A 16,487-nucleotide genomic window follows, 5' to 3' on the forward strand; every position below is an offset into this window, starting at 1 on the left:
ATGCTATATACATTCAAATATACACATATGTAGATTCAAAGACAAATGATAAAAAAATACAGAGAGATGAAATTAAATATTTCATACAAGCAAAAGCATGTACAGAGGGAAACAGATGAAGGCATAAAACTTAGGTAGTAGTTCCACTAGAGCCATGGTCAGCATCTTAAAGGGCTGTACTGAAACCAGCACAGATCTTATTGACATCAGTGAGACTGGGCTTTTCCAAGCAGATTTGAACAGGAAGGCAAAGCCATTCAAAGCATGTCCAAAGCCCTGCTGACCCATTGGTCCCAGGTTTCCAGGTATGGAACAGGACCAGAGATGACCTGCAGGGCCGAGAGGACTGGAGAGTAACATCTGCAGATCTAAGAGCTTGAGCTGAGACATTTGAGAGAAAAAAGGAGATTGTCCCACTCACCAAGTAGTTTTTTTGACTACTGAAAGAGAAGATGTGTATTGTTCAAATAGATGAAGTACAGTTTAATTCAAGATGTTGCATGTCAAGAACAAAAGTTATATTTCTTGAAAAATGTACAAAAAGTGTAGGTAGCTGTTCTGCAGCTTTACAATTTTAAAAACAGCAGAAAAACTAGTAGGAAAATAGAAGGCTGATAGCCTTGAAGGGAAAATGAGCTATCGCCGGCTGGGGGCTGTGTACAAATCACAAACAGGATGGGACTGCTGAGGAACGTGCTGTTTTATTTTCCAGCATCAGTCTCATTACATGGTTATGACAATGGGAAGATGCCATCAGCTCACATCCCAGGCAGCAGACCAAGAACCTTATGTTACAACTTACTTTAAAAGTTATTTGACTAATCAAACAAAGCAAAAGAATACTGACAGTAGTTCTTATCCAAACACTAGAACACGTATCTTTGGTTAAAACAATGCTTGCTTATTTAGAATACAATACCTTCTTGTAAGCCTCAATACACAATGCACAGAACTCCATTATTAAGCTTAAAACTTCCTAATATCTTGCTAGATATACTTTTCTGCAGCTTAGGGACTTATGCTAGACAAGCATTAATACACAGATCATTGTTCTATTTGTCCTTACTTTTCTACTTTTTAAATAATTTTTCTGCTGACCTATCTCATGGCTACTGCTTAGCTCTTATCACAGTTCTGCTGTCTCTGAGGCCTGCCTTTTGCAGCTTTCCCAAAACTGGGATTTTATGGATTCCCACATGAGCAACCTCCCTAAACTCCTCTTGTTCACATCCCTGTGTGCGACTTACTGCAGACAAGGCCCATGGCCATGGCATTATTCTCAGGAAGTATTTTCCACATGACTAGCTACCTGGGACTATATCTCTGGAAGGTAAAGCCATTTTTTTGCATTGAAAATGCAAATTAGAGCAATGATGCTGTGATCTCTAAAATAAGCAATACGCAGGCTAATTCTCCTGAACTTGACCTAAAGTCTCTTGTGGTTCCTGCAAGCACAACCCCTCCTCCCCTGCACTCACCCTGCAGCATACATGGCTCAGCTCATCACCATTCTGGTATTATTTCAGAACCTCTTGCTGTTAATTCATGCAAACAATACAAAAATAAAAATGATATTTTTCTGTCCTCTAGCCACTGCACCAGCCAGGGCAGCCAGGGAGCAGTGCACTGCAGGCATGTGGAGTCTCTCAGAGAGCCCCCCTGCACAACACCTCCAAGTCCATGTGTCCTGCCCCGGGCAGGAGAGGCTCGCCAAGCCTGTCAGGTCCTTCTCTCCTCAAAACCCCATCACCCACACAGAAAATGCCCTGGCCAAAGTGTTCAACAGACCAGCGCTCCAAGGCTGATCTGGGATTTTTCTGGCATAACAAATCCCCCTCAGAAGCCCTTGTCTGAAGTCTGTAAAGCCAATGCAGTTTTATGCTGAATTGTCATGTTCATCTCAAGCCCAAAAAGGAACATAATTTCAAAAATGACTGTTACATGACTGCATCCTCTGGTGAAGACTGTTTGCCCTGTTTGGAAATGGCAGCCTCTGGAAAACTCAAAGTCATCCCCAATTTCACAGCTTCCAAAGGCTCTTCTTAAACATTCCCTGTGTGCAATGCAAAGCTGGGCCCCTCAGCTCATTCAAAATGCTAATTTCACTTCAAGATACCAATTTCACTTTAGAATACCAAAACTTCAAGAGTTAAAGCACATTCTCAAAACATTGGAGTGATGACTGGTGAGAGTCTGCATCAAAGGTTTTCTCAAGCTTTTATCATGTTCTGACATTATCATTTTTCAAGTCAGAAGTGGCAGAACCACCAGGACAGCTGACCCAGCCCCCTCTCTCCTAACCAGCTGGTGCTGATACCATCACTGGTACAAAAGATACCACAGTCACATCATATCTTATCTTCCAGGGCAGGGTGTTTACAGACTCTTCACTTGCCTTACTGTATTAGCACATGCCAACCTGCAAGACAGCTCCTAAAAGTGACCGTGCTTTCCATCACTTCATTTAGGTGTCAGCATTTAGTTTCTGTGCTCATTCTGGTCTTTTCTTCTTCTCCTTCCATTGATTTCTGTTGTTATATTCCAGTGTATAAATCCAGTTCCCCTGGAAATTATTAGCCCCTTATTGCTAAGAAAAAGAAGAGTAGTCTCTGCTCTCTCCCTTGCTACCAGCAGACATGACAGCAAATAGAATGAAGGAGCAGATTTATTATACAGAAATATGATTTTTTTTACACATTAACTTTATAAAACAAAAACATGCTTAAAAGAAATTTGTAAAGGTGCTTTCGTCCTTACAATTTCACACATGTATTTATCGGTAAAGAAAGCATAAAAGCAATGTTATATGAGTAACATTCTAGATAATTTTCCTATGAGTCCTCAATATTGCCAAAGCATGTTTAAAATATTATTTTAAAATGGATAATCAATGCCTGCTTGAACATATCCTTCTTCATATAGGCATGGCTTTGTAAATTGACAAGAACAAGGTCTCATTTCTTCATGCAATCAACATATCTGGCCAAGATTTTTGGCATGAACTTTGAAGCACAGTACTGTAACATTATCACTCATTTCCATGGTTTTCATTCCTTGTTCCTGTCTGTCCCAGCATTCACAGTCAGGCAGCTGTGACTTGGTTTTTACATTAATTCATTGCTGGCTCAAACAAAAAAAGGGTGTGTTCTAATTAGGTTTCAGATTTTAATAAACCACAACATGTGCCTACGTGTTGTCCTGAACCAAGATGTCATCTGCAGTCCAGCCCTAAACTTCCAACACACAGAGACTTTCTTTGAAGGCCTCTTAATCTGTCTCTGAACCTTATTAGCATGTGAAATGCAAAAAGTAGAAAAAGTGTTGAATGAACTCTGACCGCTTATATATGGAAAGCAGGAGGCTGTGTGCATCTCCAAGGCTGATGGTTGCCTGCAAAAGTTTAAAAAAATCCCAACCAACCAAAACACCCTGGCCGGATACAGACCAGGTTGAGAGATCCAAGATTGCACATATTAGAGGAGTTCTAGGTAGGCCATGTGTCTTAGTCTAACCTACTGTACACAACTGAACTTCTTCCCAGAACAGGAAAATGATGCTATTGCTCTTTTCTATGTACTGTAGCATTTGGACTCAGAGAGCTGCCCAGAGGTGACTTATTTCTCCTGTTTGCCAGCAGTTGCTCCAGAAGGTGCTTCAGCAGAGAAAAGGGTCAGCATTATGTGCCTGTGAGCAGGCTGGTAACCTTTTACATAGTAAGCTTGGGCCATTGAATCCCAGATCAAAGTTTCTGCAGAAGGCAGAATAATTACAATTAAATCCTAATGTGGAACAGAGTCTCTAAAAAGTTTGTGCTACTCTGTGCAAATGCTTTGCAAACAATCATGGAGCACAAAAATAAGGGTCTAGTTGTTTGTGGCTGATGACTCTGGTGAGTCATCAGTCACAACCAGGTGATCCAGAATTAAGGCAGACATGCAATTTTTGTGGCTTTTCGTTTTGAATTCACACTATAGTTGTCATTTTGATCCTTTTGAAGGGTGGCAAAAAGAGGACTGGAGGGTTTGTTTCTTTCCCTTCCTTCTTAGGGATATTTAGGGGTTTTCATCACCATGAAATCTGAGTACCTATTTCCTTTTTGACTTTCAGAGGAAGAGAGCAACATATCTTTAATTCTGATTGGAAGTTGAATGGAGTCAGCACAAGGAGCTCTAGAGGAAGAGCTGATGGGAGACAAGAACTGAGAGTGGGTTCATAGACAAGCATTTGGTAGGAAGCTAGGGGCGAGCTGGAAGCCACAGGCAATGCTGTAATTAAAGCACATCCTGAGCTGCAGCAGTGGATGGTGCTTATGGCCACAAATGAAGGTCCTGTCAGCATGGAAGCGATGGCACTGACCACTTGTGTTAGGTGGCCTGTGAGCCTTTTTACTCACTAGTCTGCATGAAGGGGGTAGTTTTTCTTGGAATGACTCACAACCCACAACTGCCAGTTAATTGCACCTTCAGTTCTGGGCCAGGAGGAGGAGTTGGTGTGGGAGCAGTCCCCAGGAGTGAGGAGGGAAGGTGCTGCTAGGTCATCAGACACAGGCCTTTGGTAGGCAACTGCCTTTATCTTCCTTTTATGTTCACTGAGCTTAATTTACCAGGTTTTTGTCTCCTCTGCTGTTCTAATCATTCATTACTTCATTCTTCAGTCAATGGGAAACCTTAAATAGCAAGGGTACAGGCATTCATTATCAGTTAGTATTTATCTCTTCTTGACTGTGATGCATTCTAGATTAAATTTTCTTTCTGGTCTTTTCCTTCTCACATATTCACAGACAACAAACATATCACTTCTCAGAGAGAAGGATTTTAAAGAGTTTTCTTTGGGAAAGGTGAATTTTTCTCCATTTTCTGGAAAGATCAGCAGTGCCAGGAAGCTGCACTTTGCTTGTCTTCCTGATGTGGTAGGGATGAGCATTGCCACTGTGCCTGCGACATTCCAGCAGAAGTACCCCAGGCTGAGCGAGCTTCCCAGGCTCCTTTGAGGGCTTGCCTGTGAGCAGGCAGGTCACTGCTGCTCTGCTCCACCCAGAGCCCAGTGAGAACCAGCACACCCAGAGGGACACTAGACAAGTGGCTGGCCAGAGAGAAGAGTCTGGACAGTGTGAATGAGAGAGGACTTGACCTCCTTTTTGCTCCTTCATGGGAGCATGGAAGAAGAATGGGCTGTGGTTAAGGTGAAGATAAGTAAAAAATTTCTGGATTTAGCAGGACTGGATTGTGCTGGTGTTTCTCATGGGCTGATCAGAACACATTGCTTGTCTTTCTCTTAACCACAAGTCAGTTGAGCATGTTAATTTGAGATTGAGGCATTTGAAGTCAGCATTAATTAGAGCACAGCATCATATCCCCTGGACTGCATGGAAGCTGATGTGACAACAGACCTAGGTCTTATCTCTTGGCACTAACCCTCTTTAGTGCTATTATATTATGGTACACAACAACAATGTACCCATAGCAACAACAGCATAAACCCCAGATCTCTTAACCACAAAGCACAACCAAGAATAATTTTTTAAACATTTCTAACTTGCTTTCAGTCTGGTTCCTAAGGCAACAAGGCTTATGTGAACTGATATCTATCTACCCATCCATCAGTTTTCCTCATCATCTCTGCTGCTACTTGCAATGCCTTTTGACCTTTCCAACCAATTTCAAAGAAATGTAGTGAGAGATATTTAAAAACTGCCCACATTTAGTGTAAAACTCTTAAGGAGATGGAGAAGTGGACACGTTAATGCTTCTAGTAATGGAAAGACAATCATCACCTCCTTCCTTTGTTTGCTCTGCAGGGATTTAGGAGAAGCAGTTGGCCAATTAGCAGTAATGTAGGTGGCTGCCTACACAGCAATTTCTGCATGGCTTCTGAGAAAGCCACAAAACACTGGTTTTTGCTCAATTGCTGGGATGAATATAGGTGGAAGACCTGCAAAGGGGCTGGAGTTAGTCAAGAACTGGCCCAAGAAAGCTGTTAATGATACAAGGACATGGACATAATGGAGACACAAAATGATCTGGTCATGCTGTTTTTGTAGGTGAAGTTGAATATAGGAAAATATGATGCAATTTTATAGAGAAGATACAGCAGAGACACAAAAAATAACCCCCTAGAACAGATAATCTCTCTCTTTCACCTGCCGCAGATTCATCTCCTTGCAGAATTCCATGAAAACCCTATTTGTGTACCATGGCATCATCACAACCATTGTTAGGAGCTACAGTTGTTGAAAAAAAAAACCTGTTAGGATTTAACTGCATATTTAATTTTTCATCTTGTATGTGCTTTGGAAGCTCTTGAAAAGCATCAGCCTTAAATATTATATAATGGCTGGAGTTCAAAACCCAGGAGCAGTTTAGGCCCTTTGGGTTTTTTGCCTTTTCTTCCCCCACTCTCTCAGACTCATGAAGTGAAAATAAACTGTCAAATGAGTATATGCTGCTTACTTTGCTCTGAAAGTTCTGTAGATTTCTTAAGATAGTTGTTAATAATTACATGAACATATGAATATATAAATATTTATATGAATATATAAATATTAATATATGTATATAAATATTAGCGATAGGTAGAGTATTGGTTGAGGTTTTTTCAAGAGCACCCCTCTATGTGGCTCTGAATGGTTTCAGGAGGAGAGAACTGGTTTGCACACATTTTCCATCCATGAGTGAGGTTTGGTTTGACAGGAGACAACTTGAAGCAAAGACTGAAACATCAAGTGCATCAGCACTGGCCTCCTCAAGGGTACGCAGTCTCTGCATTAAGAACAGCAAAGGCTGATGAGTTTTGTCTCCAGAAAACCCCAACCACAGCCTCTGAGTATTTATGGAGATAAAACATGAATGGTACAAGAAGTAGGAAACAAGCACACAACACCCCTACCTATTTCTGGGGGCCTTTGCTTCTTCTTACTGGAGGAGGGGACTTTGTGCTGTTCCAGGGAGTTTTGAAAACAATGGCATGTAATTATGCCTCCTGTGCTTTCATTTTATAGGTGTACATATATCTAGGGGGAACAGTCCCTGGAGATAGGCAGCCTTTTAATGTTGCATTAAGAAAATCTAATTCTTTTTGAACAGGACACAAGCAGCTTGAAGTGTATTTCATTATCAGATCCCTTTGTAAACATCGAATAACCAGTTGTCACAATGAGCTACAAGGGAATACAATCAACCTATGTAATTGGGTTTTTTCCAAGCCTCAAGTAGATGGTGCTGCAAAGTGTTATCTAAGGTCCAGACTACCTACAGATAAGGGCCTCCAAGATTTGTGTGCAATTTGTGATCACACTGTGGATTTCTGAGAAGTGGTTTTGCCTTGTTTGGGAAGGAAAGGTCCTTCCTAAATGTATAATTTATCTTCATAACTGACATAAAAATCAAGCCAATATATGATTGGATAGAGAGGGATTCAACTCAGAAATAGTGTGAAGAGAAACTGATATTTAGCATTGTTTATCTTCTAGGATTGGGAACAGATCCTTGCTTTGTCCAAGCAATATGCTGTAAAGCCCACAAGATGGATAAAAAAGCCCCTGACTTTAATGAAAAACTAATCAAAACATTTCTTTGCTTAGCTTGGAATTTTTTTTCTGTTGTTCTGCTATGCACATGTTGGTTCAGTTGCATCATTATTTTTGGTCACTAATTATTATTCCTAAAACCCATTAAGTTAGAACAATTAAAAAATAATAATCTGTGGATTTCCAGTACATTTATTCATGGTGACAGAAAAGTGTGTAGACCTGGTTTTGTATGTACCAGGTGTGGGGGGAAAAGTGCGGGATGCGGAGGTTCAGGAACATCACATCACAACCAATATGATCCAGTGAAGCCAAATTTATTATCCCTAAAAAGACTATATTTATAATAATTCTCTACTGTCCACACATCTCTAGCTAATACCTGATTGGTTAACCCTAGCTGTTCACGCATCTAAAATAGGATGCTGATTGGATCATGCGTCTGGCTGTGGTTTTCTGTCCCACCCATGAACTGTCTTTTCTCTTACTTTCCTAAGATCACTGACAAACTTGCTGAGTCCTGATTACTCTCCTTCTTGTATCTTTTTCAAGGATATACCAACCCCATTTTCTGAATATGTCCATTATTGTTTGTGAACGTGTCCCTTGTCCATTATCACAAGCAGGCTGGATTGTGCATCAGCTAAACATGGCCATTGTCCTGCAAAAACTCCTCAATCTGCAAAACTCCTCAACAATGGGCACATTTCTAATTATCTCATCCTGTAAAATTGCATAAAGTGTCCAAAGCCATTTTACTTTTCATAATTCTTGAAAGAGTTTGAAAAGAAGGTCTAAGTCTCCCTTGCCTACTGAAGTTCACCCTGTGCTGACTTGCATTATTGCTGCTTTGGCTTGAGAATCCTTAATGCACACTCTGTCTTCAGAACAAGGAAATGCACAAATACCTTCAATGCAAAAGGGCAGAGTGTAAGTGTATGAAATATGTACATGTGAGCATGCAACTCTGCCTACTTTTGCTGAAGGCACTGATTTAATGCACTCTTTATGGTTATTCTGCAATAGCTTAATGGGCCATAAAACCAGTCCCACCCACTAGAAAGCCTTCACAATTGTCTTGCTGTCCAATACCCACTATCTAAAATTAACCAGAAAATAAACAGCATCATGCACAGATAGAGACTCCTTGACTGGCCAGCTTCCTCTGCAATCAAAATATTTCCCTAGTTTTGTTCCTTTACACTGTTCCTTCTTCCTCTTCTGCATGTTTTGTTGTCTCTTCTGAAATGTCACGACAGCAGACAGCCCACAAAAAATCAGTGAGTTGTCTTCAAGCACTCGGAAAACTTCTCTTGCCATGATAATTAGTTTGAATTAGATGACTAATCATAGGGAGTTCTGCCTAGAGCAGGAACACTGTGAAAGGGCTGTATAGAAATGCAAGTGTAAGTGAAATGTGACTCAGTCACACTTGGACTTTTTCTGCAAATGTGTCAACTCAATGCCTTTTTAATACATTAATGATGGTGAACTTAGCTGCTCAAGTACAAGAATAATCTAGCCTAAAGACACATACATGCATTTTGTAAGGTTATACAGCACCATGGTTTGGTTTATTTACCTAATGCCTGCTTCCTTTGCTCTGAATAGACACCAGGGTTTGCAGCGTACAGCAATGATATCCTAAAACTTACAGTGGACCCTAGGTCTCAGGCCATGGAAAGAAGAACTGGGATTCAGGAGCTCTGCTCTGTTGTGGCACAAGCTCACTCTGGTTGTAACTACATGGCTAAGTTAAACAGCAAAAGGAAACTCTCCACTGCAGTTGGTTGGTGGGGCTTGAGCGTAATTTTATTGGGTCATTTGAGTCATGACCAGCACAGTTTTGCCTTCCAAACTATTTCTGGGCACATGTAGGATAGGCCAAGTACCACTTAACATAGGCAGTTTTCTTCCAGCATCCTGTTTTAGGAAGCAGGAGAATTTAAGACCAGGAAATGGCTGGCTTCAGTCCAGACAGTGGTCCTGGGAATTATATTACTAATATAGCTGTAGCCCCTGCCCCCTGAATCAGTGAGTATAAAGAGTAAAAATGTGATTGGGCAATGAACCAGGCTCCTCAGGGAAGTGGTCACAGCACCACCCTGACAGAGTTCAAGAAGCATTTGGACAATGATCTCAGGTGGGACTCTTGGGGATGGTTCTGAGCAGGGGTTGGGCTCAATGATCCTTGTGGGTCCCTTCCACTGCAGCTGATTCTGTGATTCTGTGGTGAGATTTATGTTGCTTACCTAGCTTACAGTGAATTCAGGATCTAATCTATTCAAGTGTTCTGAAATTTTCTATCAGGAATTAAATAGTCAAAATTTGTCCTCAAATCTATTTCATATACATATATTATAGAATATAGTACCTGTTCCTAAGTGAAAGCCTTAAAGGGAGTGACACATGATGCTGTTTAAGTAAGGTTTCTGTGAATGCTTATTTCCTGATAAAAATCCAGCCATTTCCAAGCAGGCATGCTCAGTTATTCGCTTATCCTACATTTGAGTGAGTTCTTCTTTTTTTTTTTCCTTTTTTTTTCTACCATGCAAGAACTGAGTGTAACAAAGCCTGCAGGTAATTTATAAACTCAAAGAAAAACATACTAAGTTACACATATCAGCAGTTTTCAGCTCCCAGCAAAGCAAAAAGTAAGGTTTTTGGAAGCAGTGAATAGTAACTGAATTCTGTGGAGTGCTGTTATCTACAGAGATGGAAAGTGGAGAGGAAGGATGTTCTTGGATCATATGTTATACTGCACCCAGGAAATTGCAGATAATAGTAGTGCTCATGATACTTGTAAGAGCTCTGCAGCCCTAAGATAGGGCTAGGACAAAGCAGAGGGAGCATGGGGAAAACCATTGAAAGGAGCAATCAGATATTACAGGGGTGGGCACTAAAGAAATTCCCATTTAAAATTATGCCAAAAATCTCCCTTATCTCCAGTCACCATATTTTTAATACAGCTGGGATCACTGTAGCAATTTATGCCTTGTCTTTGTTTAACACAGAGTCTGTCCTTCCCCCTTTCTGCATGTGTCATGCAGTTACTCTTGTCAAACTATCAGAGAAGACTTTATGGGTGAGATGGAGCTCATTGCAGGTGTTGAAAGGCTTAGTGCTCACATACCTTTGTACTTCAAAATAATTCAGTTAAAAGCTGGAGTATGGACACAGACTTCATTCTTGGAGAGAGGCAAAGGGAACATACATAATTTGTCTGATTTATTCAGATTAATGTTAGGCTTCACTCCTTTCCCTCCTTCCTTAAACTTGGTTTTACATGCACACCAGCCTAGGAAGGTAGAACACTGGAAGATGAGCAGAGAAACTACATAAGCCAGGGGAGTGGGAAATGATCTGACCCTTTCTTCCTCCTTCTTCTAGCTTACTGGCTGCATGAGGCCAGCCTGGAGAAACTTAAGAAATCAGGACAAACTCTGGACAACACATTCCTCATCCTCAAGTGGTTTGGGGGACCCTTGTGTAAAAACAACTGGTGGTAGTCTACAAGAGTCTTTGCTCTTACAAACTGCCACATGGCATCTGTTTTGCATCCTCTCTCCACCTCATTCTGACCACCTGTTTCTTTACAGGGAAACCACAGAACGGATACTGCAGAAGCACCTTCTTTTAAATGCTTTGTGAAATGCTTTTATCCGAGGCTGAAAGGTAAATGGACACAGAGCTGAGGGGAGACATTGCTCTAAATTGCCACCAGCCATTGGGAACATGCCATCGGTTCCTCTTGTAACCTCTGCTTCCCACGGAAAATTGAGAGCCAAACCAGGACCTGCCCTAACACAGCTACTGCACAATACCTTGACTACATCACTCTGTTCCTTGCCCTGGAAATAATCATGCTTCAAAGTGCAATCTGGCTCTACTTTTCATCAAGGCTGTACTTGGGAGCACTGCTATTAATGCAGCAGGGCCTTGGAGCTCTATCTTCCATCCTCTGGAAGATGAAGAACCTGCATCTTCATGCTGTCATGCTGGTTTTAGTCTGGTGGAGCTCATCAGTGCTTAGTGAAATTGCACCAGGGTAAAACTGGCATAATGGTGCAGAGAATCAGGCCTGCAGGCTGCAATTTGTTCTGACATAATAAGATAAAACTATTTGTCTTCTATGTGCTCTCAAGTGATAGAGCTGATGAAATGTGTCAGAATAAAGCCCTGGAAAGTGAAGTCCTTTTTCTGTCCATTAATCAGGCACAGAATGGATGGGAAAGCAAAGGTTCACCAGCCAGGCTACGTGCAGTTTTCCCAATATGCCTGCATTGAGTCCTGGGTGTGCCCTCTCCCATGTGACAGGGTAGATTTTGTTTCCTTGTCCATTTATTTCCTGGCATCTCGTGGATATCCCCAGGGGGGACACCAATCAATGTCAATGTCAGTTGTGATGCTGCCTTATTGTGCTCAGGAAATGCACCCTAGAAGTGGATGGGCAGCCCTCACCCCTCATCACAATTGGATAACCTACTTCCACTCCTTACTGACCTACTTATTTGCACACTGGTGACCTAGATATGGTCCCGCTGAGGCTCCGGGTCCTTCCACCATGAATGAGCTGGGATGTTACGTGTGTGCACATGTCACCAGCATCAATCTGGTGCCACAGAACACCCACTCAGAGAGAAAAATCACATGAAGAAGAAGTAATCAAATGAAGGAAAACATTATCTTTGCCTCTTCTGATGTTTTCAGACAGGAATTGTTTTCAGCAAGAGAAAGGACTAGGATGTAAAGAGCAGTAATGGATTAGCAAACGGTAGAGAGGAGTCAACAGAATGTGAGAAAGAGAAAATGTTATGATTCTGCAGTTTAGTAATCCTTCACTGATACAGAGTCTACCAAGTACTATCACGTTAAGTCTGAAGACCATTTGTTGTTCACAACTCAAGTTTTCAACACCAGTAAATTATGAGGAAAAGCCTATATGGTGCAGTTTCACACCACGTGTACTGCTACTACAGCCCAGTTATCTATTATCTGAAGCAATTATCTTCCTCTGTTATATATTGAATTGATAAAAATTTGTCAGTTACTGGCATTCCTATTTCTGGGTGTCATGCATCCTCAGGAAGTGGAAATTAATGCCCATCCATCAGTCTGGATTACTGGGACAATCTAGTTGTTGCTACAGGTTATGCAAGAAATCAGACCCATTCCCAAACACTGACCTTGCAGTATTTGATGAGAGAATAATGATCAATACTATACTCATTGTATCTATATCAGGATCAGATTTACATCAGGGTTCACAGTGACAGAACTGCACATGCAAACTGGATCTCCAAACCTCCTGAAGTCTCACAGCCAGAGAAAAAAATAGAGTTTCTAAGCTTTATGCATAGTCATTTTTGTACACTGCGAGAAACAGATGGCCACTCTTACCTTTCTACTTTCCAGGTCCATGTTGTAAAGAGCAGTTTTTGTAGCTCATGGTATGTAAGGAACTGGTACTGTTAAAGCATTGAATCTGGTGACCCTTGGTGGCCCAGATACCTGTATCAATGCTCTCTGGAGAAACCCTTCACACTCAGCTAGCAAGGGGCTAGCTTTGGGTTTGCGGTGAGACAATTTCACTACTCAGCTAGTAGACTTCTCATTTTGCACTTGCTAAATGCAGTCTTTTTACTGCTCATCTGTCTTGATTTTGGAACACGTTTTAAATCCATGTTCTCAGTAGCATAATTTAAAACAGGAGCTGGAAGCCAGTAAACATCAAACTGGCCAGAATGACCTCAGGTCTTTCTGGCATTGTCTGTTCTCATATGTGTCACTGGTGTGATGTTCATACATTGTCTCCTGCATTGGCTGTTTATATCTGCCAAACAAGAGCTCAGGAGATCCCCTTGAGTTGGCTGCCCTGGGATGCACACAGTTATCTGTGGTCCTCACCATCCTTTTGGGGTGAATGTGGCAGAATGCAAAAGTAAACACTGCCTTTTGTGTCTTCATAAGGCCCGAGAGCCAAATCCAAAGCCAAATCCAATCTCTTTCCCCAAACAGTAACATTTGCTTTTGGCAAAATTCTCCTTGACTGACTTGCTTTTCCTGACAAGTACAGCTGTATCATTTTGAAGAAATTTTAGAAATGACCAGGTTGTTACAGCTTCTCACCACTGCAGCACTGTAATAGTGAATGGAAGAGGAAGAGATTGGAGAGAGATGTTTGTTTACCTGCTTCACTACAAACCATCACCCTGAACACACTTTGAAGTATTTTTTCCAATTTTGTGCTACTCCATTCTATTTTCTTTACTTCTTTTCTATTTACAGTCATTTATTCACAGAATTTGAATGTGTGGTCAGGGAGAAATGAGTTTTGCAAAAGCCATTTTTCCAAAGGCACTGGCATGTGCCTGTAATTTGATGTATGACTTTGTGAAAGCTGTCACAGAGATATCCCACATGCTCCAGCACTGATGGATCAGCATACTGGCACAATGACACAAATACAATCTTTCACCACTGGCAGTGCCTTTTGACTCTGCATTTTAAACCTGGACAATTGCAAGCTCTGATTTTCCATTAGCCTCTCATCTAGCTTCTTTCTGTGGTAGAACAAAGTTGGTGGTATGAGTCATACACCAAAAGTCCAAAGTTTTGCAAAGCTCACAAAATGATAATGGGGAGCCTCTGTGTCACAAAGTGACATGCTTTAGGATTACATTCAAGGGAAGGACTCCTGCTTCTATATCACTCCACAGTAAGGACATAAAATTTTCTTTAATACTTTTGTCCTAGAAACAGAAAGCTGTCGTGACAAGTGGTCAGCCAATGGTGAAAGGGAAGACCAGTGAGGTTTAGTCTACAAGGTGGAAAGCTCACCAGTATGATCTGGACTTTAACTCTGTTCACCGGATGTCACTCTGCTACAGTTACTCAGACATCTGGTGTGAGCTGCAGTTGTATCCTTTGTCAGAAAGCTGGCCTTCTTTTTAACCAAGGTGAAGCACAGCCCGGAGAAATCCCTCCTGAAATTGCACATTGCAGTGACATTCCCTGTGACCTGGCAGGCTGGGGCACTTGCAAAGAAATTAATGTTCATGGAGACAGCAGTCTCCTCTGAGCACTTGGGGTGACTGTCCAATCCAATAGCAGCAGTGAATTGGGCATCATCAGCTCCTGCTCCTGGTACCATTGCCTGGCAAGGGGTATATTTTTTACTCAGAGTACTGTCACAGCATCTGGTTGCAGATATCAGACATCAGACTGCTCTCAGAAAAAAAAAAAAAAAAAAAGAAACCCCTGTTGCCAGTGAGTCTGTAGACTGCTAACTCCAAGTTGCACACAAGTCTTCTCAATATCAAATGCTTTTGCGAGTTTCCAGCAGCCCTAGTACAATAGTAAGAGACTCCCTTGGTCTCAGACAGGGAATCACCTCATCAAACCAGACCACCTCATCAGCTTTTCTACTCTTTTCCCAACACACACATCTCCTCTTTCTTTGTCCATTTAGTTCAAGCAGTGCAGCAGGTGGGAGCATCTTAAGCAAAATGAAAAACAATGCTCAAGTTGCTAAATAAAGCCACAGCATGGACACATGAATAAATTTGCTCTCCTAAAATACATTTTCAAAAAAATAAAAAGGAAATAAAAATCTGCTGGAACTTTTTACCGTGGGTAAACAGGTATAAGTATGGAGCAAACCTATTCAATGTCTGCTGTATGCCAGGGCCTGCATCCAGACCACAGCTCCACAGCTGGCTCCCAAAGGAGTAAGGGCTTGGCAGGTCTTGCAACACTGCCTGCACTGTTTCTATATCAACACCTCTTCCCCTTCACTAGGTTCAGCAGTTGGACATCACTGTTACAGAGTCAGACCCCTGAAAAGTCTGCAGGATTGTCAATCCTCCCATGCCTGCTGCAGGAATCAGTGGCATTGCCAAGGAATGGCAGCTGCCAGCAAAAGCCAAGGTAATGTCACAACTCTGCAAGCGGCATAAATGCCAACTATTATGGGGAAACAGAGTAATCCCAAAACAGTGTTTGATAAATGCACTGCATGAAAGTGAAAAATCCTGCAATACACCTGGCATTTGTAACACTGCTGAGCAGCCAATTTATGAGAGGCGCAGTTGCGACACGAGCGTCCAGATCTATAGAGTTCCTGGGAAAGGAAGGGCAATGCTGTTCTATGGAGTAATGATTATAATAGCATGACGAATAAAATACGAAAGGAACAGGTGTTTTGTAATGTTACCAAGGACAGTTTAGTTCTAAGACAATGCTGTGGGCTGACACAGAGGTCATTGTTCATAGCATGTGCTTTTTCAGAAGAGGATGAGCTCTGTGTCTCCTTTGCTGCATGCATTTGGCCTTTGTTCTTGTTCAAAAGCAGACAGGCCATAGAATCACAGTTGGAAGGAACCTTCCATCTAGTTCCATTCTCCCAGCTATGGGCAGGAACACTTTTCACTAGACCTGATTGCTTAAAGCCTCACCCAAACTGGCCTTAAACGCTTTCAGGGAGGGAAGCAAAAGGTTTTAACTGTCTCAAGTGATAGTGGCTGTCAAATCCTCCTGCTAATGGGTTAATATTGAACACCTAAAGGAGTTGTCACTGGCTGAGAACACTTGGACATAGTACTGGGAACTTGACAGAGAGGCCTCATTCCTTTATTTTGTGTCTAAAGCCAGTGGTGGGATCACTGAAAATGCTTTCTGGTCCTACTGTCCTGGGGCAGACAGGTTCAAAGTTTTTTTTTTTCTTCTTGTGTTATGTCATTTCTCTGTTAGGTGCAGAATGAGGTACTGGAGTCACTGTCTGGCATCACTACTGGAACTGCTTTAGATTCAGCACAGGACTAGGGTGACAATGTATTTGACCTGAGAGACACTCAGAAAGTATTTTTGATTGTCCTGACTCCTTCATGCTGTGACAATTCTGCTCAGTACTAACAGCAGAAGGATGAAACAGAGATGATGTTACCTGTTTCAACTGAGATAG

This window comes from Haemorhous mexicanus, chromosome 3 (assembly GCF_027477595.1).
Source record: "Haemorhous mexicanus isolate bHaeMex1 chromosome 3, bHaeMex1.pri, whole genome shotgun sequence".
NCBI classification, from domain to species: Eukaryota; Metazoa; Chordata; class Aves; order Passeriformes; family Fringillidae; genus Haemorhous; species Haemorhous mexicanus.